Source organism: Sus scrofa, chromosome 5 (assembly GCF_054392235.1).
Source record: "Sus scrofa isolate SSC_HxYL_T2T_F1_AM1 chromosome 5, Sscrofa_HxYL_maternal_Yorkshire_Landrace_v2.0, whole genome shotgun sequence".
NCBI classification, from domain to species: Eukaryota; Metazoa; Chordata; class Mammalia; order Artiodactyla; family Suidae; genus Sus; species Sus scrofa.
In genome coordinates this window covers 102,046,263-102,074,180 of record NC_139387.1, presented here as the reverse complement: position 1 = coordinate 102,074,180, position 27,918 = coordinate 102,046,263, and the positions used below count along the sequence as shown (strand labels likewise).

General features: G+C 35.5%; 1 long non-coding RNA gene across 1 annotated transcript in view; it reads right to left on the bottom strand.

The window, feature by feature from the left end:
- Positions 1-315: 315 nt before the first annotated feature.
- The window catches only part of LOC106507545 (uncharacterized), a 92,550-nt gene continuing 64,947 nt past the window's right edge, over positions 316-27,918 (bottom strand). The window contains exons 2-3 of the long non-coding RNA XR_001303592.3: positions 20,006-20,345; positions 316-7,155 (exon numbers count right to left, since the gene is read on the bottom strand). This is a non-coding gene — a long non-coding RNA (uncharacterized LOC106507545). The remainder of the gene's footprint in view (positions 7,156-20,005; positions 20,346-27,918) is intronic.

The window sequence follows — 27,918 nt, the reverse complement described above, 5'->3', positions numbered from 1 at the left end:
TCTTCAAATTTGTTGTTTTCTATATAAGACCATACTCTCCAGACATGAATGGATATCCCCCTTTAATGTATTAAATATATTTTAATACAACAGGTCCTTTCATTGTATGCTCCAACTATGTGTCACACTTCAGTAACTATCAATGACACGTAGGAGACTTTTTTTTACATTCTTGCAGTAAAATTTCCTTAGTTTGTTATCATATTCACCATGTGATTAGACACGTCTATGGGTTTTCTTTCTTGTGATTCACTTGCTTTGAGAGACGAATTTCAAAGATATATATTCCTTTCAATAAGAACAGAAGTGAGGGAATTCTGGAATTTAATATTTATTTAATAAAAAAAACCAGTTGAAATTATCATAAGTCAATTGGTTATAGGAAGACTGTGACTTTTCACCTTTATCAATGAAAGTGATTTTTTGCTATACAATTAAATTAAACTTGTAGTAGAATAGCAAGCTATTTGGTTTTTCATATTACCTCACAACTTTAATTCCATCTCAGTAGAAATGTGAAGAAATTGATATAATAAAAACTGACTTGCCAACCACAACTTAATTAATGAAAATAATTATCACTAAGATCAGGAGGCCACTATCATGGTCCCAGAGAGATTTAAATAATTTGGCTCAATGTCACTCAGTAACATACCGATTGTCAGATGTAAGGGCTTCGAAATCTAGAATGAATATGTCTGCTACACCTCTTTTTCATATTTTATTAAATAGCGTGTATTATAAAAATAAAGCACAATTTTTATCACACCAGGACTTAACTCTTTATAGTAAAGCAATCTCATAATAGAGATTTTCAATTCAGGCAAAATGTTTGAAAGAACTATTACTAAATGAAATGCTTCCTGCTTACATACAGAATGTGACTTCAAAAGAAATGTGATTTATTAATTTCAATGAGCATGTCAATACTTGGACATTTACATGGGTAATTTTTTGAAGTATTAACTTAAAGAGGATATGTATTTATTCTAACATAAGTGTCATTACTCAAAATATTTAGGGAACTTCTCTTTGGGACTTGCTCTCTGTGCCTATAGCACATGTATTTAAATATCCATAATGGTGAAAAATAGCTGTCCCTTGAGAGTGGATTTAATTTCAAAAACATCTCAGAATCATTTAGAGGCAAGCGCTAGGAATATATTTGATGATCAGGCCGAACATTAGAGTCTGGGTTAGGAATAAATCTAAAATAATGAAAACTAATTTGTTTGCAAAGTTTATAACCTGCTTTTATGGTAATTCTCCCTCCAAAAAAACTCAAAATAATTTTGGAAATGGCAAATTTCTTAGTAAGTATATAGATTACTAAAGATGAATTTCAATGGCTATGAAGTATGAGTATAATATTTAAAATCAATCTTATTACTACAGAGTGAATTCATATCTTCTGATGTAATGCCTGGTACGTAGTAGAAAAAAAATTGCAAATAGAAATAAGGAAAGGACACATATATTAATCAGAGAATACCTATTGTAGGGAAAACACTTTAAAAAACCATATTACTTTTAAAAGTATTTTCTAAAATAATCCATACACATATACTTAATTTATACAACTAACATGTACAGTACCTATTCTTGCTTTTACTTTTATTCACAGTACCTATACTTATATTTTGATAGTATATATATATATACTACTTAAAAGAGGAGGTTGAAGAAAAACAGTTAATTTAACAATTATAAACCATATGAATATGTGTCCTTTGAAAGATATATATATATTGCTATCTAGCTTATTAGATTCCCTAGGTACATAGGGAAAAATCTTCTTAAAATTATTTAATTGCAAGCTTTAATATTTAAATATTTTCAAGAATTCATGGCCCCTACTCACCACTGCAATTTAACCTTTCTCATTCAAGTCATAGCTACTTTGACCTACTGTGCTTTCCCTGTGCTTTGAATGTGGCTTTACTTCTCCACTGAACAACTCCTACTTATCTTCCAAGACTTAAACCCAGTGTTACTTTCTCTGTGAAATAATAGCAAAATCAACTCAATAGATTAAGTATCCTCCTCTCTGAATCTACAAAACTTCGCGTCCATATCTCTGTCCATGCACTTTTCACTGCCAGTGGTTTATATGTGTGTCTGCTCTTTGCACCCAGGGTTCTTTCAAACAGATCCTTGTCTTTCCAACTTTGTATCCCAACTATGAGCATAGTGTCTGGCACACAGAAAGCATTTCATAACTATCTATAGAATAAATAAATAAAACAGACTTTCTCTAACAACTCAATAATGTTCTAAAATCTGAAATACTTACAAACCTTTCGTTTTTGTCCTTTCACTTAGCACCACTACATTCTAATGAAAATCAATTTGAATAATCGATCTACAGTGAAATCTTTCAAAATATGTGTACCTTTCAGGCCATAATTTGGCTTATTATTATTACATACACATTCTTAAAATAACTCACAATTCTTAAAATATACCACTGAGCAACTGGTTACTTAATAAATTGAGGTCATTTTCATTTTCATTGATTCATTAAACAAATATTGATTGAGAACATGAATACAACAAACTCAGACTTTAAAAGGAGTTTTTTAAAAAAAATCTCTTGTATCTCAAATTAATTTACTTTTTTGGTTCAGTTTACAGTCCATTATACTCTAAACTTAAAGACTTAAGGGAAAAAAGCAAGTCTGTGCCATGTTTAGTTTCAGGGACCTTCCTACAGCAATTTGAACAGGAAGATGAAAATGACCCTTCTGACTTTTAGTTGTATGCAATGATTTTTTGTAATCCCTAGGTGAGTGTTTCTTTAATTTCTATGTTTTCTTTCAGAATTTAGGGCCACCTTAGTTTTTTAAAGTAGAAATCAAAACACTGTCTGCTTTATTGGAACAGGTCTTTTCAGTTTCTAGTTGGTAGTTTTGTCTGAGAAAACTTTCCATCATTTCCTTTGGCTGACAGCAATATTTTCAAAATCAATTCTTTAAAGTCCAAGTTCTCTTTGGGTTTATAGTCTATACCCAAAATTTTGAAGGAACTAAATATTACATTTTCCCCCATATTGACTAATTTCCATTATACATGATTATTTATTGTGTATATAAGTAATAGCAAATAGCATATATACAGATGATTTAAAAATCTAAATAGATCATCATCTAAATTTATAAAATAGATATTTGAGAAAAATGATGCTTCACTTGAAAAATATTTTTAAGAAGAAATTTTCTTTGAAGAGCAATGTGTAATGGGATTCATTTTTTCTATATTTGACTATAAATATCTAGTATCTTGAATCATCCAGAAATAATGAATACCAACATCTTTGCCATGGCTCAGTCTTCATGTATTTCGAATAATCATCCCAGAAAAAGACAAGGAAAAAAAAGGAAAGTCAAATTTGACACGTGGGAGGAAAGAGAAGAGAGAGAATGCTACTGTAGTGAAGCAGAAAAGATACATGGAAAAAGTTCTAGGGAGTGTCAGGCAGTAGTAAACAGTAGATATTCCATCAAATGAAAAGAAAAAGAAATAGAAAAGCCTAGATGAGGTCAACAATGGAATTGCTCTATACTCTATTTCAGTAACTTAAACTTTTTGGAAAAGTGCTACGGCTACTGTGCATGCGATGGGGAAGAGAAAAAGCAAAGTAGTCAAGGGAGATCCATTTCAATATTTTATGAAACTTCAGGGTCGGGCTTGGGAAACTAAAAATTATTGAATGCATATTAGTTCCAGACACTGCATAAAATGCTTCTTATAGTTGGCCCTTAAGAAACTCTTCCCCTGTATTACTGTTAAAATGAGAAGAGGGTGAAAATTGTTTCAAGAGAGGACTTGAAACGCAAAGTAATTTTTCTAGAGTGTAAAACTTCCAGTACTTAAACAAAAAAAAAGCATGCTAATTTTCATGGTTATTTTATATTTATGACAACTTTAAGATAAAAATGATGCTTCAAATTCTTCAGCACTGAGTAAAAACAATGACCCAAAATATGGACAGATTCTCCACACCCTCGCGTACAGGAAATCTGAGTTCAGCAGAATGACATACGTGATCCTACTTAATTCTTAATCTTGTTAGCATTGCTGGAATGTTTGTAATATTATCCCTATTTTACAGTTGAGAAAACTGGACTTAATAAGTGAAAAATTGACATTTCAGTGACTCCAAATCCATGTAATTTTCACCACATCACACTCCCTTTCTAACAAGAAACCATCTCTGTCTTCAGTCTATGTTCACAGTAAACGGTAAATGAAAATTGTGATGGTTATAAATTTTAGTATGTTGAACCAGAAAGACCTGAATTTTGATAAGGCAGAAGGAAATGAGAATCCCTTCTTCCCTAGACCACAAAGCCCATTCTTTTTCTGAATATAAACTAACCTCTTTTGCCTAAGGATGGGTCCAGCATGGGTTGGGAGAATACTGAAATATTGCGTTGAACCCTTGAAGATCTGTCAGTGTTTTGGTCTGAATACAGAAGCAAGTACCTTTCAAGAATTCATAGGCTGACATGCAAACAAAGAAAAGGGCAATGATACCTGCTGGCAACATGGGCTCCAAGCCGCCTCTGTGGCCTACACCACAGCTCATGGCAACACGAGCAGGGTCAGGTTTTGAAGCTACATCTTCATGGATAATAGTCCAGTTTCTGCTGAGCCACAGTAGGAACTTCTGAAAAAGCTTTTATAGTCTGAGTTCTCTTGGACTTATCAGTTACATTGTTTAGTCTATAAACTTACTAGTTGACATATGCATTGCTTATTATTTTTGGTAAGTTCAACTCCCATATATGTTTTTCATAAGAATACTTGTACATTATTTCAGATAGGGAACCAGGAATCTGCCACCCTGCATTATGTTATAAACCAATTACATGAAAAATAGTCATGTAAGATAGCGCAGAGATGGGTGTTAAGTATATCTACGTTAAAAAGATTTTTTTAAATTAGGATTAGAGATAATGCAGATAAAGCATCATATAGTTGTTTATATTTTATAGCACCTGATACAAATATTAGTATTATTAGAGGGAGAGGATCATTTAAAGCACATCGAAATTTGTAATCGAAAAGTTTGCCTTATAATTAGAATGAAATCAAAAAATCCAATGCCCTGGATAAAATAAATAAGCATTAAATATAAGAAAATCCTTCCTCAGAAAGAATCATACCTGGAAATAAATTGAACCAGAAATTCTATGCCAAAATACTGAGGAAGTACCTATCTTCTAGGCACTTCCTACTTGCTGGACACATTTCTAGTGAATCCTCTGACCATAGTCTATTTTTATCATTGCCTTTTTCTAGAAGCTCTTGTCTGTAAATACTAACCAGATGCAAGTCTATGTGGGCTCCGTCAGAGGAAAATCAGGATTCAAAATATGAAATTTCTTACTTGCTATAAAATTCTCATTTTCCAGGTGCAAAACTATTGAACTATACCGTCTCTAGCATGCATGTGAACATTCTTCTAAAATCTGTATAAAAGCACCTGACAATTTAAAATTTTCATGTTCCTTCTTTATTTTAGACACCAAATTCTCAGTGCTACTTCATTTCATATGTAAACTGTGAATAAAGTATAAAGATTCAGTCTCTGCACATTTATAAAACCGTATCACCTCTTTCCCTTTCTTATACTCACAATATTTCCAATCAGAGCAGTGTGATTACTCATGCAAAAATTCGCACCTGTGCCCATTTACAAAAATCATATGTTGGTATGTACTAAAAATCAGAATTTTCATGAGTTGTGCATGATATTTTTTCAAAACAAATGCAAACTGAGAGGCTGGGGGAAAAAAGTCCATTATTTACATGTAATGTTCTGTCAAAAAACCACAGACAATTTGGCTTTTTCTTATCCATTGCAGATACCGTTTTCAGGATGTGATGTTTTTGTTAAAGTTAAGATAGGAAAATAAAACCTATGTCCTCCACCAAGTCTATATTCTCTCATCAGTATTCTGAAGGGATTTTTTTTTCTCCTTGAAAAATCACTCTCACTTTTCACATTTTAACACCCAGTCATCAACTTTTCCATAAATGCAATCACACCAGGAACTTCTTCATCTGCATGTATCAAAAGGAAAATGTAAAAGATGTATATTTCATGACATAATAACAAATTTCATAATGGAATTCTTCATCCTTTGGAGATACTTTCTTTTCTCAGACAGATCCAATAGCTGGGTCATTCATAAGTGCAAGTTGGCAGCTTTTGTGTTTTATTTTGAGCTTCATTTCTTTGTCAAATTATCATTACTTCTATAACATCTATCTATCCAAAAGCTACCTTAGAAGATGTCTCTATTCTTCATTGATGCTATAGAAAAAGGTAATTTGCTCAGAAATTTACTTTCTTAAGCTGAACATTAGGAGACAAAGCAGACTTCTAAGTGGTTTAACATCTGGCCTAAAATAAAATTCTGGCCTAAAATAAAATTCCATTTTGAATAAATAAGGGCTTTATTTTTACATGAAGAATATAACCTCTAAAAATCTGCTGCTGCACCTAGAATCCTATAATCAGGACTGCAGTGTACAGTTGTGTAGCATGCACTTCATAAACATGAAGGGCCAGGTAGACCTGACAGACACACCAGATGCACTCCCTCTATGCCAGGACGTCACGAGATTATTTTAAGTATTTAAATTGTGCATCCTAAGGTCAACAGTCCAAAGCCTGATGCATAGAAAATGGTTTTACTTGTTTCCTTTACCACTGTAATGAATTAGCATGAATTTGGTGTCTTAAAGAAACAAATTTATTTTCTTATAGTTCTAGAGTTCAGAAATCCAAAATCAGTTTCATTGGACTAGAGTTAAGGTGTCAGCAAGGCTGATTTCCTCTGGAGGCTCTGAGAGGTGAATCCTTTCCCTTGCTTTCTCTGGCTCCTAATGCTCCATGCCTTCCATTCATTGACTCCTGATGCCTTCTTCCATCTTCAGAGCCAGTCACGTAGCATCTTCAAATCTCTTTGTTTCCATGGTCATATCACTTTCAGTTGCTCTGACAGCCTTCCTCTCTCTTATAAGGCCCTTGGGAATACATTAGACCCAGCCGGATAATCCAGGATAATCTTTCCATTTCAAGATTCTTAATCTCATTTGCAAAGTTCCTTTTTCCCATGTGAGATAACACATGCATCACAAATCCTAGGGATTAGGACAAGGACGTAATAAATTATAGCATATTTGTAGAATAAAAATGGAATTGTATTGTGGTGGTAGTAGTATTAGTAGTTGTAGTAGTATCAGCAGTTAGTAGTGGTAAACAAGTTATGGTTAACAACCATTTGTAAAACAACAACTTTTAAAATATATTACCTCTCTACGTCTTCTTGACCAGACTATAATTGGACAAAAATTGCCAAAGTTTAATTTCAACCCTTTGATTTTAGCACTTAGATGACTGGCATATGAATCCATCAAGTTTCTACATGATTTAATAAAGAGGTAATACAAATAGTGATAGATGCTTTCTTGAATTTTCTTTAAATCACTGGAGCCCAGTAAATCCTTGAAGTGATGTACAAAATGAGTGCATTTTTATGGGAAAGAGAAAGAGATTTTAAAAAATGGAAAGATAAAGATTACAATGTGTTACCCTAAGAGGTAGGTAATAGGATACATATAAGGAAAAGGAGTGGGAAGATGAAAAGTATATCCATCGAGTTCTTAAAATGTTCAGGCACAGTTTTAGTGCTTTGCTTATATTTGTTCTGTTAATAATCATAGCATTACTATACAGGTACTATTATTATCCCATTTTGCAGATAGAGAAACTGGAACATTGAGCTAATGGTGGTGGGCCTTATATTCCAAGTACCTTGGACTCAGAGCCTACATTTTTTTTTTACATTTTATTAAAGTACAGTTGATTGACAATGTTGTGCCAATATCTGCTGTATAGCAAAGTGACCCAGTCATAAATATACATACATTTCTTTTCTCATATTATCATCCATTACGATCTATCCCAAGAGATTGACTGTAATGCTCTTTGCTATAGCTCATTACTTATCCATTCTAAACATAATAGTTTGCATCTACTAATCCCAAACCCTGAATCTATCCCACTCCCTTTGCAACCCCTCACCTTGGCACCCACAAGTCTGTTTCCTATGTCTGTAAATCTGTTTCTTTTTTGTAAATACATTCATTTGTGCCATATTTTGGATTCTACATAAAAGTGATATCAAATGGCATTATTTCATTCTTTTTTATGACCAAGTAGTATTCCATTGTGTATATATACCACATTTTCTTTATCCAGTTATCTGTCAATAGATATTTAGATTGTTTCCATGTCTTGGCTATTGTGAATAGTGCTGCTATGAACAAGGGGTACATGTATCTTTTTGAATTATGGTTTTGTCCAGACATATGCCCAGGAGTGGGATTGCTGTGTCATATGGTAGTTCTGTATTTAGTTTTCTGAAGTATTTCCATTACTGTTTTCCATAGTGGTTGTGACAATTTACGTTCCCACCCAACAGTGTAGGTGGGTTCCCTTTTCTCCACACCCTCTCCAGCATTTGTTATTTATAGATTTATTAATGATGGCCATTCTGAATGGTGTGAGGTAGTATCTCAACATAGTTTTGATTTGCATTTCTCTAATAATTAGTGATATGGAGCATTTTTTTTCATGTGCCTATTAGCCATCTGTATGTCTTCTTTGGAGAAATGTCCATTTAGGTCTTCCGCTCATTTTTTTGATTGGGTTATTTGTTTTTTTGGTGGTTGAGTTGTATGAGTTGTTTGTATATTTTGGACATTAAGCTTGTTGGTTGCATCATTTACAACAGAGCCTACATTCTTAACTATCAAATCAAATAGGAATCTGCAGTTTGTCAATGGATAGCATGCTCCTCTAAACTCCAGGTTGTAGGCTGCACTCAAAGAGAAGTTATTAATGCCTGAGGTAGTAGGAGAAGAAAGATATGGACCATTAATTTGCCAGTGTTGGCATTTCCTTTACCTTTTTTCTTTTTTTTTTTTTTCGTGGCCACACCAGTGCATATAGTAGTTCCCTGACCAGGGATTGAATCCGAGCCTCAGATGCAGCATGAGCTACAAGTGTGGCAAACTGGATCCTTTAACCCAGTGTACTGGGCCAGGGATCAATCCAATGCTTCTGTAGTGACCTGAGCCACTGCAATAGGATTTTTAACCCACTAGTGGGAACTCCTCATTTATCTTTTTTAAATTTGAGAATGTCACCTTATCCCATTCATCTGAAATGGAAAAAGAGAGAGCAGAGGAGGGTGTATAAAAAATGAAATATACTAGTAAATATTGGTTTGCATATTTAGTTAAAATAACTTCTTTTTCTCATCTGAAAGTTAACACATGTGGTTCATAGAAAATTTGGAAAGCATAGAAATGTCCAAAATAAAAAACATAATAATCTGATTATCATTATCATTCTTTTTTAATGATAATTAAATAATTAAGATGTTTGATACCCTATTTATTTTTGATAATGTTATCATTTATAAAATTTTATTTATTTATTTATTATTTATTTAATTTCTGCCATGCAGTATGGGGCTAAGTTACCCATACATGTATACATAATTTTTCCTCCCATTGTTGTGTTGCAGTTAAGTATCTAGACATAGTCCTCAATGCTACACAGCAGGATCTCATTGTAAATCCATTCCAAGAGCAATAGTTAGCATCCGTTAACCTCAAGCTCCTGATCCTTCCCGTTCCCTCCCACTCCCCCTGGGCAGCCACAAGTCTATTCTCCAAGTCTATTATTTTCTTTTCTGTGGAAAGGTTCATTTGTGCCTTATAGTAGATTCCAGATATAAGTGATATCATATGGTATTTGTCTTTCTCTTCCTGACTTACTCAGTATGAGAGTCTCTAGTTCCATCCATATTGCTGCAAATGGCACTATGTTGTTCTTTTTTTATGGCTGAGTAGTATTCCATTGTGTATATATACCACATCTTCCTAATCCAATCATCTGTTGATGGACATTTAGGTGGTTTCCAGCTCTTGGCTATTGTGAACAGAGACATAATGAACATGCGGGTGCATGTGTCTTTTTTAAGGAGAGTTTTGTCTGGATATATGCCCAAGAGTGGGACTGCTGGGTAATATGGTAGTTCTACGTATACATATCTAAGGTACCTCCATACTGTTCTCCATAGTGGCTGTACCAGCTTACATTCTCACCAACAGTGCAGGAGGGTTCCCCTTTCTCCACACTCCCTCCAGTACTTGTTATTTGTGAACTTGTTAATGATGGCCATTCTGATGGGTGTGAGGTGGTATCTCATGGTAGTTTTGATTTGCATTTCTCTAATGATTAGGGATGTTGAGCATTTTTTCATGTGCTTGTTGACCATCTGTTTATCTTCCTTGGAGAAATATCTATTCAGGCCTTTTGCCCATTTTTCCATTGGGTGGTTGGCTTTTTTGCTGTCGAGTTGTATAAGTTGCCTGTATATCCTAGAGATTAAGCCCTTGTCAGTTGCATCATTTTAAACAATTTTCTCCCATTCTGTAAGCTGTCTTTTTGTTTTCTTTTTGGTTTTGTTTGCTGTGCAAAAGCTTGTCAGTTTGATTAAGTCCCATCGGTTTATTTTTGCTCTTATTTCTGTTGCCTTGGGAGAATGACCTGAGAAAATATTCATGAGGTTGATGTCAGAGAATGTTTTGCCTATGTTCACTTCCAGGAGTTTGATGGTGTCTTGTCTTATATTTAACTCTTTCAGCCATTTAAATAGGAATGTAATCGAAGGTAAGTGTTCAACAGTCCTTAAGCTTTGGAAATTTTGAGGATCACAATACTTTGAGAATCTGATAAAAGCTAGAAGAATATAGTATAATACAATATTTTGAATATAATTTCAGGAGGGTTCATTTGCAATCCCTCCCATATTCACATGCAGCTACAAATTAAAATTACCTCCTTCTGACTCTCCATGGCAATCTGGGATGTTGCCAACACTCAGTGCTATTATTTCAATAATGAAACAAATGGAATACCAGGAGGCCTTGTTTAAATAAGTTTTTCAATGTTTCCAAATATGTTCTTTGAGTAGAACATAGTTCTTAATAAATACGGATTTTTTTATGTCCTCAAATCTGTGAGAAATTTACAAGAAATGATGATCCTAAGAAGGTAGTAGTTCCATTCAGGGATTAAGATGGCGGAATAGAAGGACTGGAGCTCAACTTCTCTCCTAACAACAACAAAATTCCCAACTAAAGGCTGAGCAGTCTTCACCCAAATGGACCAGAAACCTTTAAAAAGATATCCTACTCCAGAAGAAAAAGAAGAGGCCACATCAAGAGGTAGGAGGGGCGATTTCACGATATAAAAACAACCCCATACCTCCTGGGTGGGAAGCCCCACAGACTGGAAACTAACTGGTTCACAGAGACTCACCTACAGAAAGTAGTACTTCCAATTTAAAGTTTACTTTTGATGATATCAACCATTTGTTTAAAATATTTTCTTATTTTACTGTGATTATCATTGCAGAAAAATGTAGAAAAGTGCAAATAAGGAAATATTACAAAAACTCCACAAATTAGTGATAAACTTTGTGTAGATAATTGTGATTTCTCTTTTTATTCATAAATGAGATTATATTATATAAAGGTAATCACAAATTCTTACATGGCAGACACTGTTTTGCACATTCTATACGTGTTAGCTAATTTTATTCTCCTGTCATATCAGTTAGCTTCTCTGCACAGAAAAAGAAGCAGAGAGACTTTAAATAATTTCCCTAGGGTCATCAGCTTGTGAGTTGTGGACTAGGATTTAAAGGCTACTTAATTCAAGAATCTGCTCTCTTGGAGTTGCTATCTTGGCTCCGTGGAAACGAATGTGACTTGCATCCATGAGGATACAGGTTCTATCCCTGGCCTTGCAGTGGGTTAGCAATCTGGCTGTTGCTGTGGCTGTGGAACTTCCATATGCCACAGGTGTGGCCCTAAAAACACCCAAAAAATAAAAAATAAATAAAATAAAATAGAATCAGCTCTCTTAAACACTAAACTATGTTGGTTTTTAAATCAGGGGACAGTAAGAGAACACAATGCTGTAGAAATCACATCAGGCCTTTTAAAAAGTAGTAGATAGTAAAATAACCCACAAGGCAGACAAGAGGCAGAAAATTGAAACAGTACCCTAGAAGGTTGGGAATCTCTGGAAAAAAAAAAAAAATTCCTTTCATACAAAACACTGTAAATCAGCTATAATGGAAAAAAATAAAAATTATTATTAAAAAAATTCATTTCCGTGATTGATGCAGATGCTAGACTAAGAGAAGGGATAAAAAGTGACAGTTTTTAAGTGAACACCCATGTAGAAATGGCTTTGAATGGAAAAACTCAAGATGTCACATACAAAAAAATGGAAGAAAATAAAATGGTAGATTTAGAGGTAGCAGAAATAGCACAGAAGATAATATGAAAGCAATTCAAATATATGTGTTAAAGGAATGGGTAAATGAAATAATTTAATGGATATTTGGCTTATTTAATTCTCACAACAAATCCTTAGGATCAGTGCCAATTTTATTCACATTTATAGCAAATGTGGTAAGAGAAGTTACTAGATTTGCTCTAGTGTCTCAGATAGTTAGAGGTAGGACAAGGATTCAAATTCAGCTGCTACTTCAAGCCGAGCCTCTAACTTTCAAAATTTTACTTAATAATAAGCTAAGAACTATTTACATCAAATTATTACGAAATAAATTCAGCTTACTCATTAATAAAATCAGGAATTTGACTATGTCATATCCATCAAAATGACTCCTACTTTTCATCTATGAACCAAGGAATAAAAGCAAAACTAGGTTCTTGGTCACTTAAATTCAATGTTTCCGAAAGGAAAGACATCTAAATATTTAAAAATTTGGTTAACCTAATTTTTAAAAATAAATTTATTGGAGTAATGCAATCAAGAAAACAGTAGAATACTGGTCATCGTTGCTAGAACTTCTTATCAGGAACATAACTTCACTGGATTATGAAGGTCATTCTTGACTGTAGGACAATTTAATAAATTATAAGATCCTGAGATTCCTTAAAAGTGCACCAATCCCTTAGATTATTTTAGTCACTAACTCTAAGCCAAAATTTACTTTTGGCTTTGACTGTAAAGATTTTAGTTATTTTTTTTAGGATGTGTATAACATTTGTAGTTACATATATATAATTCTAAGTAAGAGCAAGTTTTTTTAATATTATTTTTAAAAATCTGCTGAGTTTTGTAATTACAGGAAAAAGATGTTTAAGTATGGGATACTACTGTTGTGACTTGATTTATCTGTCACCACAAATGAAAACATACATAGCTCTACCTATCATTATGTCCTAAACACTATTTTGTGTAGTTTCAATAACAAATTTGATTCTGTATTTTCATTCAATATTCTTCATCAAAAGCTGTTTAAATATTCAGCCAAACTGGAAGGCCATTTTTACTTGTATTAACTCTGGCTAATTTATATATAGACAGACAATGGAATTAACGAATTATAAATGAAACTACTGATTTCATTATGGGGGAAAATGCCTCTGCCTCAACTTAAGCTTTCTGAGGAATTTGAAAATGTGTTTGTTCCCTCTGTCAGCTCTGTGGATATAGAAAGAATTTTCAATTTCCACTATGGAACAAATGCAAACATTTATACTCATTTTATTTATCCAATTCATCACTGACAGAGGTAAGGACTTCTGGCATAAAAACACACCAGGAACATGAAAACCTGAAATGTTAGCGAATGTTTTTATTTCTGAATTCACTTGGATTTATAGCAATTATTCCTCAGGCAGATTCTCCCAAATGATTCGTGCAGGTCTTACTTTCTTAGTTTGTTATTTGTTTGTTTTTAGAAAAAAACAATGAATAGTTCATTTTTACTGGCTGCTTGAACAAAAATACCCGTGAATCTCTTCAGAGCTGGCACGGACTTGTGCCAGCACACAGACGTACCTCGTTTGGCCCTGTTGCTATCACGTCAAACATCTGCCCCCCCCCCCCCCGAGTCTCCACTTCCTTTTCTGGAAAGTGAGGAAGGTACCTCCAAGGTCCGCCACGAGAAAACCCTGTCTATGAAGACCACAGTGGGAAAGCATCAAGCCCCGGGAAGGGTGAGCAACAGCAGTTTCATTGACGTTGAGTCCTAAATCATGAGGCCTTCCTAAAATGAAAAATTTCTCCACATACTTCTAGGAAAGAGGCTATTCAGGTGTAGAGATTTCACCACACATATGGAAAAAAAAAAAAAAAAAAAGAAATTGCACAGGTTTGCCAAGCTAAAAGGAAGCAGGAGATAAGGACACTGGCTCTTATTTGCTGTCTGTCCATGAGCACAGTGAGTAATAACATATACATGAAAGAGCATGTTCTCAGCCTGTGTAGTGTTGACACCTAATAAAAGTACCCTTTTCTAAAGAAGAAATGCAAAACTACACGGCTAACACAGTGCTTTCACAAGACACACACGGACTAGCAGTGCACGTAACTTCTGTTTTCATTTTTTATCTACTTGACAGGCCTATAAAAGAATGAGATTTAACATCTGTATTTTTCAGCTTGTACACAGATGCGCACGTGTGTGTGTCCACACGCGCACACACATACCGAACAACTGTCAACTGCCAAACCTTCCAAGTTCAAAGTTCCCAGGCTCTGCAGAGGAACGAAGGATCTGCTTTGGCAGCAGGGGAAGTGAAAGTCTGATCTCCAACACTCAGTTTCCCTCCAGGCAGCAGCTAATACAACCAAAAACTGCACTGAATGTAGTAAAATAAAGATCACAAATCTAAGACGGTAAATGTTGTGGCTTTTGACTGACTCATTGAGTTAAAGAGAACATTTTCTAAAGGAAGTCTTCCAGACTCTTTAAAAACAAAAAGGAGATGCTTTCCTTTGCAGGTTAATTGGAGACTGCAGGGCTCACCAAAAAAAAAAAAAAAAAAAAAAAAAAAAAAAAAAAAAAAAAGGATGTGGCTAGAAATGAAGCCAGTGTCATAGATGCACAAATACTCCTCCACGCCTTTCATTCTGAAACCTGCAGAAGTACACAAGGCTCCTTCAGGTGCCTCAGAACCCTCGCCTAGATCCGTCTTGAAATGCCCCTAATGCCATTTCTAAACAGCATATTGTAAAACCATTTTTCCTTTCTGCTCAGACATGCATCCTTTGCAGTAAAGCTTACTACAGTATAGCGACACTTCCATGTATATATATTTTTTCCAATTAGAGTCAAGTCCTAGCTGTGGGAATCTTAAAAGCAGTGGATTAAAAAGAAACATTAACTCACTAAAAGGAGTTTGAAGATGAACATAAGAAATTATTCAAACAGAATCTCCTCGGGCTATTTTTAGAACAAGTGCAAAAGAAAAGCTATAAAATGTAAAAATAACAGAAATTTCTTCAATAGGCCAAAACTATTTATGCAGAGATATATCACTGTAAAAAAATAAAGTCAAAGCTGCCATTCCACCAAATCTTTTAGCCAGCAACTTTTATGTGTCTGTTCCAAAATTTCAGAGGCCAAATATACAAAGAGCACAGCACAGTTCCAGATAAGACCCTCCTTTCTCACATGCTTTGAATCACACTGCAAAGCATTTCAGACAAAACCTATGAAATAACTGATCTCTTCCCTCAGAAAGGATTAGAAGATCAGAAAAACCTTAATTATCTCATTCCTTGATTTTCTCCATTGTTTTTACATAGATTTCCCATTTCAGGTCAACTTGGGGGAAGCATCACCTACAGGGAAGAAGGTTATGCAACCTTTGGGCAGCTTGACAGCTTGTCAAACATCTAGCTTGGGTTGCAAGACAGAAGGAGAACAACAAAGTTTCTCTGACATTCTCCATCCCGGGAGCTAAAGAAAGATGTAACTTTTTTCTATTGGGGTTGTTATTTCCCAGGGGACAGAAAACCTCTTCCAATGCATGGCATCTAAAATGCTTCCTAGAAACCATGCACAGAGCATCATTAAAAAAAAAAAAATCAGTTTTTAAAGGAGATTTTTCATTAATTTCAGTTTGCTCTACTGAGTAAACCAGACTGTCCCCAGCTCTGTGAACTTTCTTTTGTGCAGCCTGCCTCTAACTGATAGAAATCTAAAGTCCAAGGTTTTACAAAATCATTTTCTTATTCCTTCCCTCCCCTCTCTTGACAGCTCTGATACCTTAAATACCTCCATGGCAAACATAATCAGTTGCAATGCAAAGAGAAAGGATCATTTATAGGTAAAGCTTGAAACATCTTATTTACCAGAAAACTGTTGAAAATACCCTCTTAGAGTAAAATAAGTCATTTAGAGTGGGGATAAATAGGAAAGTGGGGAGAAACTATAATCTATAGTAAATCAACTTGAAACACGACTCACATTCTACAAAGTGCTGCTATTTATACAAGTGATGAAAAGTACGAATGAACCTTTCCACAGAAAAGAAAATCATGGACTTGGAGAATAGACTTGTGGTTGCCAAGGGGGAAGGGGAAGGAGCTGGATGGATGGGGAGCTTGGGGTTAATAGATGCAGACTATTGCCTTTGGAATGGATGAGCAATGAGATCCTGCTGTGTAGCTCTGGGAGCTATGTCTGGTCATTTACGATGGAACATGTGAGAAAAAAGAATGCATACATGTATGTATTACTGGGTCACCATGCTGTACAGTAGAAAATGGACAGAACACTGTAAGCCGCCTATAATGGAAAAAATAAAAATAATTGTATTAAATAAATAAATAAATGAAACCAAAAAAAAGATAAAGAAAAGCAGGTGAAAACTTTGAAAACTGAAGAGCTGGAAAGAAATTATGTTAGGCTAAGTAACAAATAGAATGAAAGTAAGTAAAAAGTATGAATAGAAATGTAAAATGAACTTGACATTGTATCATGTTTTATTATGCACACCACTAGCAGATATGCTAGTGCGAATACATTGGTCTGATACGTTGATCACAATGTGAATAGCTGATTTAAAGACCTGCCATTCAATCCAAAAGATTGATTCTATTCTCTTTACTTAAACTGAACCCTAACTTCCTACGTACAAAGATTCAAGATCTAGTCACTAAAAATCTTCCAGGAAAATAGAAATTGTTACCATTGCTTTTTATTATTATTTTTTGGGGGCCGCCCAGTGACGTATGGAGTTTCTGGGCCAGGGATCAGCTTCGAGCCACAGTCGTAACTGCCCCAGCTGCAGCAACACCCGATCCTTAACCCACTGTGTCAGGTCAGGGATCAAACCTGTAACCCAGTGCTTCCAAGATGCTGTCAATCCCATTGCGCCGTAGTGGGAACTCCCTATTTCATTTCTTTTCTGCCCAATTGCCAGCCTGCCTTTTCTTAATACATTAGTTACCATAATTTTTGTTGTCATTTTCCTAAAATAGGAAAACATGTCCTAATGTTTCTAATTCCTATGAATATGCATGAGAAATCCAGGCCCATTCTGTGAATATAAACTCAAAGAATGTGTTGTGACAACGTCCTGTCTCATTGAGTATTTATACCTAAGAAACTCTTTCCAGAGGAGATCTTAAACTGCACAGATGCCCACCCCATGGTATTCTCAGATCATCTCTGGAAACGACAAATGCCTTTTACTAAATGAAAGTCAATGGCCTCACCCGTAAAAGTGAAAAGGAGACAATTAATAGGAGAGGCTTACCGAATATGATTTCGTTAATGATTGGAAAGCTTTCTCAAACACATAAAAGAGAAGGGGAAGTCTTCTCTAGAACGTCTGTGGTGTATTTTGCTCATCATCTTAATTGATTTTTCACTTCAAAAAGCAAATGTGCAAAGAAGACAAAAGCAGAGGGCTACACCTCCAACATTATGCACCATTAACCGAGCCCTTCTCCATTTTAATGTGCCTGTAACTGACTCTGCAGCCCCAGACAAGTACAAAGAGCACTGATTGTGAGTACAGGGTAGCTTTGACTCTTTGAAAAATGCATGCTCCCTCTGAGTCCTTGGGTTCAGAAAAAAAGCTTTTCCTGGGCACTTCTTTTCAGCTGTTATTGCAAAGAAACTTCTCACTGATGTCAGTAGGCCCCTCACTTCTGTGTGCATCAGAGCTAAACGAATGGTTAAGAAGTCAGAGTGTATTGTGCCCTTAAAGACACTGGAAACTTCTGAAAAGGGCAGAGCAACATCTTAATTGACAGCTTGATCTCTCTCTCCATGTTGAAATTATTTTTTGCAAGACGTAACATTACATAAAAATCTCCATAAACACAACACAGCAAACACCCTTGCTGTTTGAGGTTGGTCCTGAGATATATGCTATAAGACATGCTAGTATAATCATAGCACTTACTGACGTTTTTAAGGCTGCTTGTCAAATAAAATTTATGTTCAGATTATCAGTATATAAAAATCCTATTTTTGCTCACAGGATTGACAATGGCAGAAAGTAGAGCTTACTATTTTCAAAGAAAGTTCAATACTAGTTTAAATCAGAATGCAGCAGCCACTTTCATATTCCAAGTCTGTCGTTTAAAGGCGTGTGGGGCATGGGCTTTTGTATTCCATGCTTGTATTTCTCACATAGATTTTTTTCCCCCAACTTTCCTGTTGACAACTTGTCTTTTCTTTCTGTGTTTGCCTGGTCAGACTAAGAGTTTTTGTAAACTGATGATTTCAGCTCCCTTATTATTCCACATTCCACTGCTGCACTGTGCCAGTCAAGCATTATGATTTTTTTCACTCCAGCTGTGTTGAGCCACAAGTAGGTATGAAGCAATTGACCTTGTTGTTCCTTGGCTTGTATGATGCTTTACTACCCACTGTTTTGTGCCACTCACTTCACTTCACGCATCTTCTAAAGTCATGACCTCTTTAGGAGATATTACTCTCCAAGTAAGTTTTAGAAAAGCAAAACATTAACTACAATATAGCCAGAATCATGAACATATCAAAGAGAAGCAGATTTTTCTTATGTGAGATCGAGGGAACCAACACTGCTTGTATTCTAAAAGGAAAACTAAAAGGAACTTTAGGCCATTTGTAAAGCACTATTGTGGAGAGCTATTTGTAGCATTTTAAAATACGGATTTACTTGTTTGTTTGCTCATTTGTTTATTGTAGGTACAGTTAATGCTTTCTGTTTTAGTGACGCTTCTAATGAATAGGCACATGGTGACAGTAGGATGGATTTCAAACATTTGAAAGAATTAGGAACAGACCTGATAAGTAAATAAAAACTATCATTAAATGCTGTCGTAATCCGCAGACTTGGAAATGGGCATTTTACTTTCAAACTGATGTACACTTTACATCATTAGGAAAAGCTTCTGGAACTACAGCATTTGCGAAGGTAATAAAAGGCTTGTTAGTGGGGTTACAAACATCAATCAAATGTTAATACTGTTAATATTAGGAGGATGTCACTGAGAAAATCATAATTAATCTCTACAAATGTAGATATAATACACATTAATAGTAGATTTTTCTACTTACTGACAAACACATTTTTAGTTGACAATTTTTAGGGCAGAGTTTTACTATCCATCACTATTGATGAGTATGCGATAATAACCATCCATATAGAGACTATTTCCTTGCCTAACAGCATAAACAAGACATTCAATATCACTAAATATCACTAAAATATTAAATGTACCCATCAATGTTTAGCCAGGAAAAGAGAGTATTAAAACTGTTAATGGAGGGAGTTCCCATTGTGGCTCAGTGGAAACAAACCCTACTAGTATCCAGGAGAACGCGGGTTTGATCCCTGGCCCTGCTCTTTGGGTTAAGGATCTGGCATTACTGTGAGCTGAAGTGTAGGTCACAGACATGGCTCGGTTCTGGCTAAATCTGTGGTGTAGGCTGGCAGCTGCAGCTCCTATTCAACCCCTAGCCTGGGAACTTCCATATACCATGGGTGTGGCCCTAAAAAAAAAATTATGGGGAAAAGGCACATCATTGCTGGAGAAGTCGAGGTGTGGAAGATGGGAGGTGGAAAAACAAAGAAAGTTACTCACCATCACAGCTTGTACACTGACTTGAGTGGGCAACACTGTGCTTGCAGGAAACTCCTCCAGCCGCGCATCCTCTTCTGGCAGCTGAAGTGGACTCCCAAAGGTAGAGTTCTTGGAGAGGTCTTTGGAAGCTGTCACCTCTGCTGAAAATGTACACTAGTTCGTGAGGCCATTGTTGTTTGACTTAGACTAGTAGCGAGTAATGACCGCTATGATACGGAAGCTGGAGATGGCCAGGCATCACTACATCTTTTCCTGACTGCAACAACTTTTGAAAGGAATGGATTCTGCTCTACTTTCTTCTCTCAGTCCCAGGAAAAATCCTCTTGTGGCCAAAGCTAACCTGAAACCAATAGAGAAAAGGAATCGTGGAAAATATTTTTTTTGAGCTTTAGACAGGAGTAGTAATAAGAAGTTGACAAAACACAATTCAGCACCGTACAACCTCTTGTCAACTTGGTAGCCGCACATACATATTGTAATCATGTTTAACTCAGTAAAACAATAACAAAATCATTAGACTCGACTAAAATAATAGGCCTCTACTTGTAAAACAAAAATTACAGTAATTTTTCTCAAAGGGAAGGTACAAAACATCCTATAGTCTTTTTTCCACCTTTAATGTCAGTTGCTGTCCAAGCAGAACTCATTCTTCTCATATCATGTTCCCCATTCTTTTCTTTTGGGTAATCAACTTGAGTATTAGTTCTTCCCTAAGTGACTCTTAACTTTCCTTCAGTATCCTATACATAAATATAGAGCTTTAAAGTTAACTATTAGCAACTAATATTTTATTAGATGAGAGGGTAATACAAGAAAAGTAAAAAAAAATAAATAAATAAAAAGATTTTTAAGTGACTCTCAATTTCTTTACAAGTTCAAGTTTGGGTTAAAGATTCTTAGCTCTATTTTGTGCTAATTCAAGTTTGTTTGTTTTTTACTAGACTTAGAAGTCTTTATAGATAAAACTCAAATAAGAGGCTGTATGGGGAGGGGCACATCTGTTTCAGTAGTAGAGATATGAGAATTAATCAGTCAAAGCCAAGGATTCCTGAAATCAAACCATTCTATCTAACGGTACCACCCCTGTTGCCCATGTAATAACCACGTCTCCCATTTCACTGCAGGTTAACTGTTGCCCCTGGTTCCTGCCTCTCTGGGATTCCATTATCACACTGAATTTATTTATTTATTTATTTTATGTTAGCATTTTATTTTTCTAATGATTTCTATTTTTTCCATTTTATTTGGTTTACAGGGCTCTGTCAATTTGCTACTCTGTCATTAGCAAAGTGACCCAGTCACACATACATACATATATACATTCTTTTTCTCACATTATCCTCCATTGTTTTCCATCACGAGTGACCAGATATAGTTCCCAGTGCTACACAGCAGGATCTCACTGCTTATCCACTCCAAAGGCAATAGTCTGCATCTATTAACCCCAGACTATTGGGTTATTCCCAGTCCACCCGACTCCCTCTCCCTCTCCCCTCTCGGCAAACACAAGTCTGTTCTCCAAGTCCATGAGTTTCTTTTCTGTATCCCACTGAATTTAGAGTGCCTGTTTCAGTGGCAACTTCCCCCGCGGTCACTGCTGAACTACAGGTAGGTGTCACCACAGAGCTCTTCACGGATACCTGTGCTCTCCTGAATAATGTACTTGTCACAGTCCCTGTGCCCTCCTGGAAGACGCAGGACTGGATTTAAGAGTAGAGCAGGTCATACATATTAAATATATCCGAGCAGTCAATCTCTCTAAAATTTAGTATCTCTTTCTCTACCATATATCAAGGAAATTCTGGCACCTCCAACTTAATTTACCATAGTCCACCTTTGTGTCCAGAGTCCAGTCAACCCACCTAGGAAACTGCTAGATCTAGTCCAAGGTCCTCACATTGATTAGTTACATCCAGAATTTTTAGTTAATTGCGCTCATATTAATGGATTCATTCCATTCCAACATCATATTTTTCTACCTTTACCATATATTCTCATACATATTCTTCTTCAACTGCAAAATTCTTGCCATTATTTTTGTACATAAGAGAACCCTTAGCAATGACATTCTGTACCCTCCCGAAGCCCAGCAGGGATTAGGACTTGATATCATTGGAGGACAATTTTCAGCCTCCTATACCTACCAAATATTTATTTATTTACTTATAAGTGGTCATTCCTGATTATTGAGGCAAGAGTTGGTCTCCCCCTCCTTCTGCAAGAGTACACTAACTGAGGAGAGTTTTCAGAATTTAGACTGTCAGATTTGATTGTAATCTGCCTTTATGGCCCTAAACCCATATTCTGTTTTGTGTGTGTGTGTGTGTTATCTTTTTAGGGCCCCACCCGCAGCATATGGAGGTTCCCAGGCTAGGAATCAAATTGAGCTGTAGCTGCTGACCTATGCCACAGCCACAGCAGTGCCAGATGTGTGCTCTGTCTGCAACCTACACCACAGCTCATGGCTATGCCAGATCCTTAATCCACTGAGCAAGGCCAGAGATTGAACCTGCATCTCCATGGATGCTAGTCAGATTCATTTCCCATAAGCTATGATGGGAATTCCAAGTCCACATTCTGGATGTTACAATTCCCTGATTAATTCTCTAAATTTAACATGAGACCCTGTAAGTCTATAATTTTAATTTAAATGTATTTTAATGACCATGGGGACAAATCTGGGGTTTTGATTCTTGGTTGTTGTTGTTTTTTTAATATAAAAGGTATCCAAATTGGAAGAGAAGAGGCAAAATTGTCACTCTGTGCAGATGACATGATACTATATATAGAAAACCCTAAGGACTCAACCCAGAAACTACTTGAACTGATCAACAAATTCAGAAAAGTAACAGGATATAAGATTACCATTCAGAAATCAGTCACATTTCTGTTACTAACAAGAAAATATGAGAAAAGGAATACAAAAATATAATACCTTTTAAAATTGCACCCCCAAAAATAAAATACCTGGGAATTAACCTGACCAAGGAGTTGAAATACTTATATGCTAAGAACTATAAACCATTAATCAAGGAAATTAAAGAGGATTCAAAGAAATGGAAAGATATCCCATGCTCCTGGGTGGGAAAAATTAATATTGTAAAAATGGCCATACTACCCAAAACAATCTACAGATTCAATGCAATCCCTATCAAATTACCCATGACATTTTTCACAGAACTATAACAAACAATCCAAAAATGTATACGGAACCACAAAAGACCCAAAACTGCCAAAGCAATCCTGAGAAACAAAAACCAATCAGGAGGTGTAACTCTCCCAGACTTCAGGCAAAATTACAAAAAAGAATGTATACATGTATGTATAACTGGGTCACCTTGCTGTACAGTATAGAATTGACAGAACACTTAAAAAAAGTAAACATGCCAATCATTTTTATCATTCTCTTAATTTTTTTAAAAATTATTTCATACAGTCCCTGCCTGATCCTCAAATACATTAACTCCAAGAAAAAGTTAACTCAGCCCCATTAAATCTTGCAAAAAGGGGCAAAAGAGAGCTATCTTAACCACTTCTATTTAAAAGCAACACTTTTCCTAAGGGCTCAACTTTTCCCACTTACAAGCCTGAAGGAGGAACTGCAGAGATTTACCTTTGTGGTAGCCTATCTATAGCATTTTGTCTTTCAATTATTCTTGATTTATGCCAAAACTTATTAGTAAGAATGAAGAAAAAAAATGTGAACAGGTGGAAAAAATCAAATGGCAACAACTGGTTGTCTTGGGATAGAGTAGCCACAGTTGGCACAAATGTTATGCTTCCCTGTCCAATATTAGTTGAATATTATCATTCTGATGATCTAAGCTGAGGGAGAGAAAGCAAGTCTCTTTCCTGGTCTTCACTTTCTAAGGCTGAGACGTGTTATTAACTCTGCACACACAAGGGACACTTTCCTAATAGCGACCTTTTCATTCCACTATCTTTCTTCTTTGCTACTATGTATCGTCACTCTTGTCCCAGGATTTTTCTTATCCGCAGGAGGAGCTTAGCAAATGGAAAGTGTCACTAATACAGGAGTCAGTGATTTTCTCCGAAATTTTTTCAATTTCTTAAGTGCGAAGAAACAGACCCAGCTGTACTGAGTTTGTGATCTTAGCGCCTCCACGATCCTGAAAATACATTGCTGTTCACAGTCAAATCAAAGGATGGAAGGCAAGGTTTTACGAGCGACAAAAGTTTTGAGATGCTTTGAACATCAATTCTTTTTTCTTTCTCTCTTGCAGGCTATGATGAAAGTAACATCTTTGAAATCTTGAGGCATTAGTCCCTGTACCCTCTAATTTTTTCCCCTTTCTTCACCATGTCTGAGGCCTTGATCTCTGCCATCTGCTTATTCTCATACTGTGGTGCTCCACCTTTCATTTGTACCTGGGTCATCTTCTTTCCAGGTGTGCAGCCTCTCCATCTTACCTCTGAACTAAAAACTGCTTTTGAAAAACCATGAATCTACCAAGGGCTACAGGGAGGAAAGAAAAGTGAAGGGAAGTTCACTTAAAATAAACCACAGTATTTTTCAGATAAAGTTTAACAGAAGTCTTTTGGATTTTTTTTTTTTTCAGCAAACCTTTTAGAATACTTTATACAAGCTCTGGAGTTTTTGTTTCTAACAAGGTTGGTGTGATCAAATACCAACTGTTGTGCTTAAATAGAATACAGGGAATTTCAGACAAGAAGCTAAGATAATGATTTTAAATAGTTTAAGAATAATGGTTAATAGCACTGAAATGTCTTGGATTTTCTTTTTAGACAGCCTCTTTCATATCTGACTAAAGTAGGCAGGTGTTTTATGGAACAAACACAAGTATACTCTATAAGATCATTATTCCCACTCTAAAGATTCGAATATAGTCTACTTAAAGACTCCTAGATAGCAAGTGACACAGCATTTTCACAACCAGTTTAGATCTCTACAAGTTGTCAACAAATGTGTATTTAACTGAGATCTATTAAAATTAGGCAATTTTTGAAGTTCCTGTCGTGGCTCAGTGGTTAACAAATCTGACGAGGAACCATGAGGTTGCGGGTTCGATCCCTGGCCTCGCTCAGTGGGTTAAGAATCCAGCGTTGCCGTGAGCTGTGGTGTAGGTCACAGACGCAGCTCAGATCCTGTGTTGCTGTGGCTCTGGTGTAGGCTGGTGGCTATAGCTCCGATTAGAACCCTAGCCTGGGAACCTTCACATGCCGCAGATGTGGCCCTAGAAAAGACAAAAAGACAAAAAAAAAAAAAAAAAAAAAAAAAAAAGGCAATTTTTCCAAACTATCATTTATTTCTTACAGAATGAAGACACACATGCTCTCAATTGAGGAGTTGTATATTCATTCATTTTTGCAAAAATATTAATTGAGAAACTAGTGCTAATGGTCACGTTGTTTGGTGTTAGGAATAAAAGATTAAATAAATAAGACAATAAATACGGCAGCAAAGATCATCAGTATTTTAAGCGAAGTGGTTAAGATACTACGATATTGCATGAAAAGTATCTCCTTCCACGCGGTGGCTGATTAGTGAAGCCTTAGAAGATATTTAAATAGAGTCCTGGAGGATTAGAAAAAATGAGTTATGAAAGGAAAAGGGGCAAGTATTTTAGGTAGAGGAAATTGTAATCAAAAAAGTCATTAGGCAGGCAACAGCTTGTTTGGTTCTGTTGATGGTTAGAGAACCAGTGTGGCTCTAGAGTAGTGGGTGAGAAGGAAAACAATTCAGTGAATTAGGAAAGGTGGTCAGGACTCCTGCAGGCATTTATGCACCATCTCAGAGAACAAGACGGGTGGGAGTAGGGCATTGGTGATCTTTTTCCAACAGGAGTTTTAATGATGTGGCAAAGAGCATAAACCAGAAAGATGTGTTCCAGTGCAAATTAGAAGTGAGGAAGTGGAGGCAGCATCTGTGTACAGACAGCTCTTTCTTTCAGAAAGTTTTGCTACAAAGCACCCACATGGGGAAAAACATACATATATATATGATCAAGTTCATAAAGATACATACAGAAGAACAATGTAACATAAAATACACTCAGTTAATTTATGTGTAGTAGAGTAGAATATACACTTAAAGAAAACTGGGTTTTATATTCAATTTTTAGTAATTAATATGGGGTTCACAGGCTTAAAACAAATTCTGTAAATAAGCTACTGGTATAGTAATAAAATTAAAAATATATAAAACGGAAGGAATATCAGATACCCATATTTTCTTAGACTTGCATGTCAAATTAATTGCCTAGGAAGATAAATGCTAAACAAGAAATAAATGTGGTCTCATGTCTGACATAAAATCTACTGCCTTGAGTAAGTTGCTGTAGGACTCAATTTTATAGTCTTTATGTTTTCAAAAATGTTATAATAAATTATATTTTCTTTATATAGTCTATAACCAAGACCCACCAAGTTTACTCAAGCTATATATCATCCCTGATATTTAAAGAAATGGAAAGATGGGCTTTGTGCTTGAATAGGAAAATTTGACATCATAAAGTTATAAATTCTAAGATAATTTACAAACTTACAATTTAATAAACATAGAGACAAATTTTTATCTGTTTTGTTTCTTTGTAACTTGATGGAACTGATTGTTGACTTCATGTACTCCTCCTCTACACTTTGCTATTCTTGGTAATAATAGTTTAAGCTTCTTAGCTACTTAGCTTTAGATTTGGAATCTTGTAGAGTCATCTTACCCCCCTATTTCATGTTCACGTGATAATATTTTAGAAGTCTTAGTTTTAGATAACCTTTGCTTTCATCTCTTCTCCATTGCCTGAACCACACCCTTTTCTGACATGGGCCCAGATTCTTCTGAGATGAATGATGTTAAGTAAGAGCTTCTCAAGCAGAAATGGTTACCTCTTCAATCATATAATCATGCTCCAGATTCAAAAAACATGTTTCCCTATACAGGCGTACAGTGGCTAACTGGTGGGGGTGGACAATTTAGAGATTCTGCTTTGGAAACTGAGTTGCTATTCTTTTGCTCGAATGAAATAAAAATGTAACAAAAACTATATCAAGCTAAGTTGCTATATCAATACACTGCTAACCTAAGTGATAAATGGCTGTTCACAGAGTCAGTTTATTTAGCAGAAATTGTTTTTTAATGCATAATACTCTCAATCAACAACTAAATAGAAAACTGTGACTACTTTTATTTCCAATGCGATGTTTTTATTTTGAATGCAACAGAACCAAGCCTATAAATCAAAACAACAGGGAGGATTTTTACAGAGAGTAAATTATTTCAATCAGGTTTTATTAAAACAAGCAAGGATATGTTATGGAATTGAATGCAAAATCCACATGAATATTTTAGGATTAGAGACTATAAAGATATTTCGCATTTATGGTTAGCCTCTTCGGGATCGATCTCCTCCCCAATATCCATGGATATTAATTTTCCCTCCTTCCTATTTGGTAAAGTTTGAAAAGCACTGGTCTAATATAACTGAACTATTCTTAAAGCTTTTTAATTAAATATTCAGAGAAGTTAGATTCATACAGCTTTAAGTATGTTAATAATGAAAGAAGTTTGACTAGAATGTCCAGATAATATAAGGACAGTATATTTAGAAGTAAAATCATTCAGAATCATATTGTTAGGTGGTTTTACACAGAATGCCTGAAATATTTCCAGACACACCAATATTTGTAAAACTCAATCCTAATATCGGAGAAGGAAGCTCCGATTAATTCCTACTAGGTCAACGGAACATTGATATTTTTCAGTTCTTACCAGGTAAGGATGCAAATATCTCAGGTTGACAAATTCTTTTTAAATTGATGATATTTGTAGCATAACAGCACAGGTTTTAGAGTTACGTACTTATACCTATGATCCTGCCATACTGTAGAAGTATGAAATTGGACAAGTTGTTTAACTTCTCTGAGATTTCGGTTAT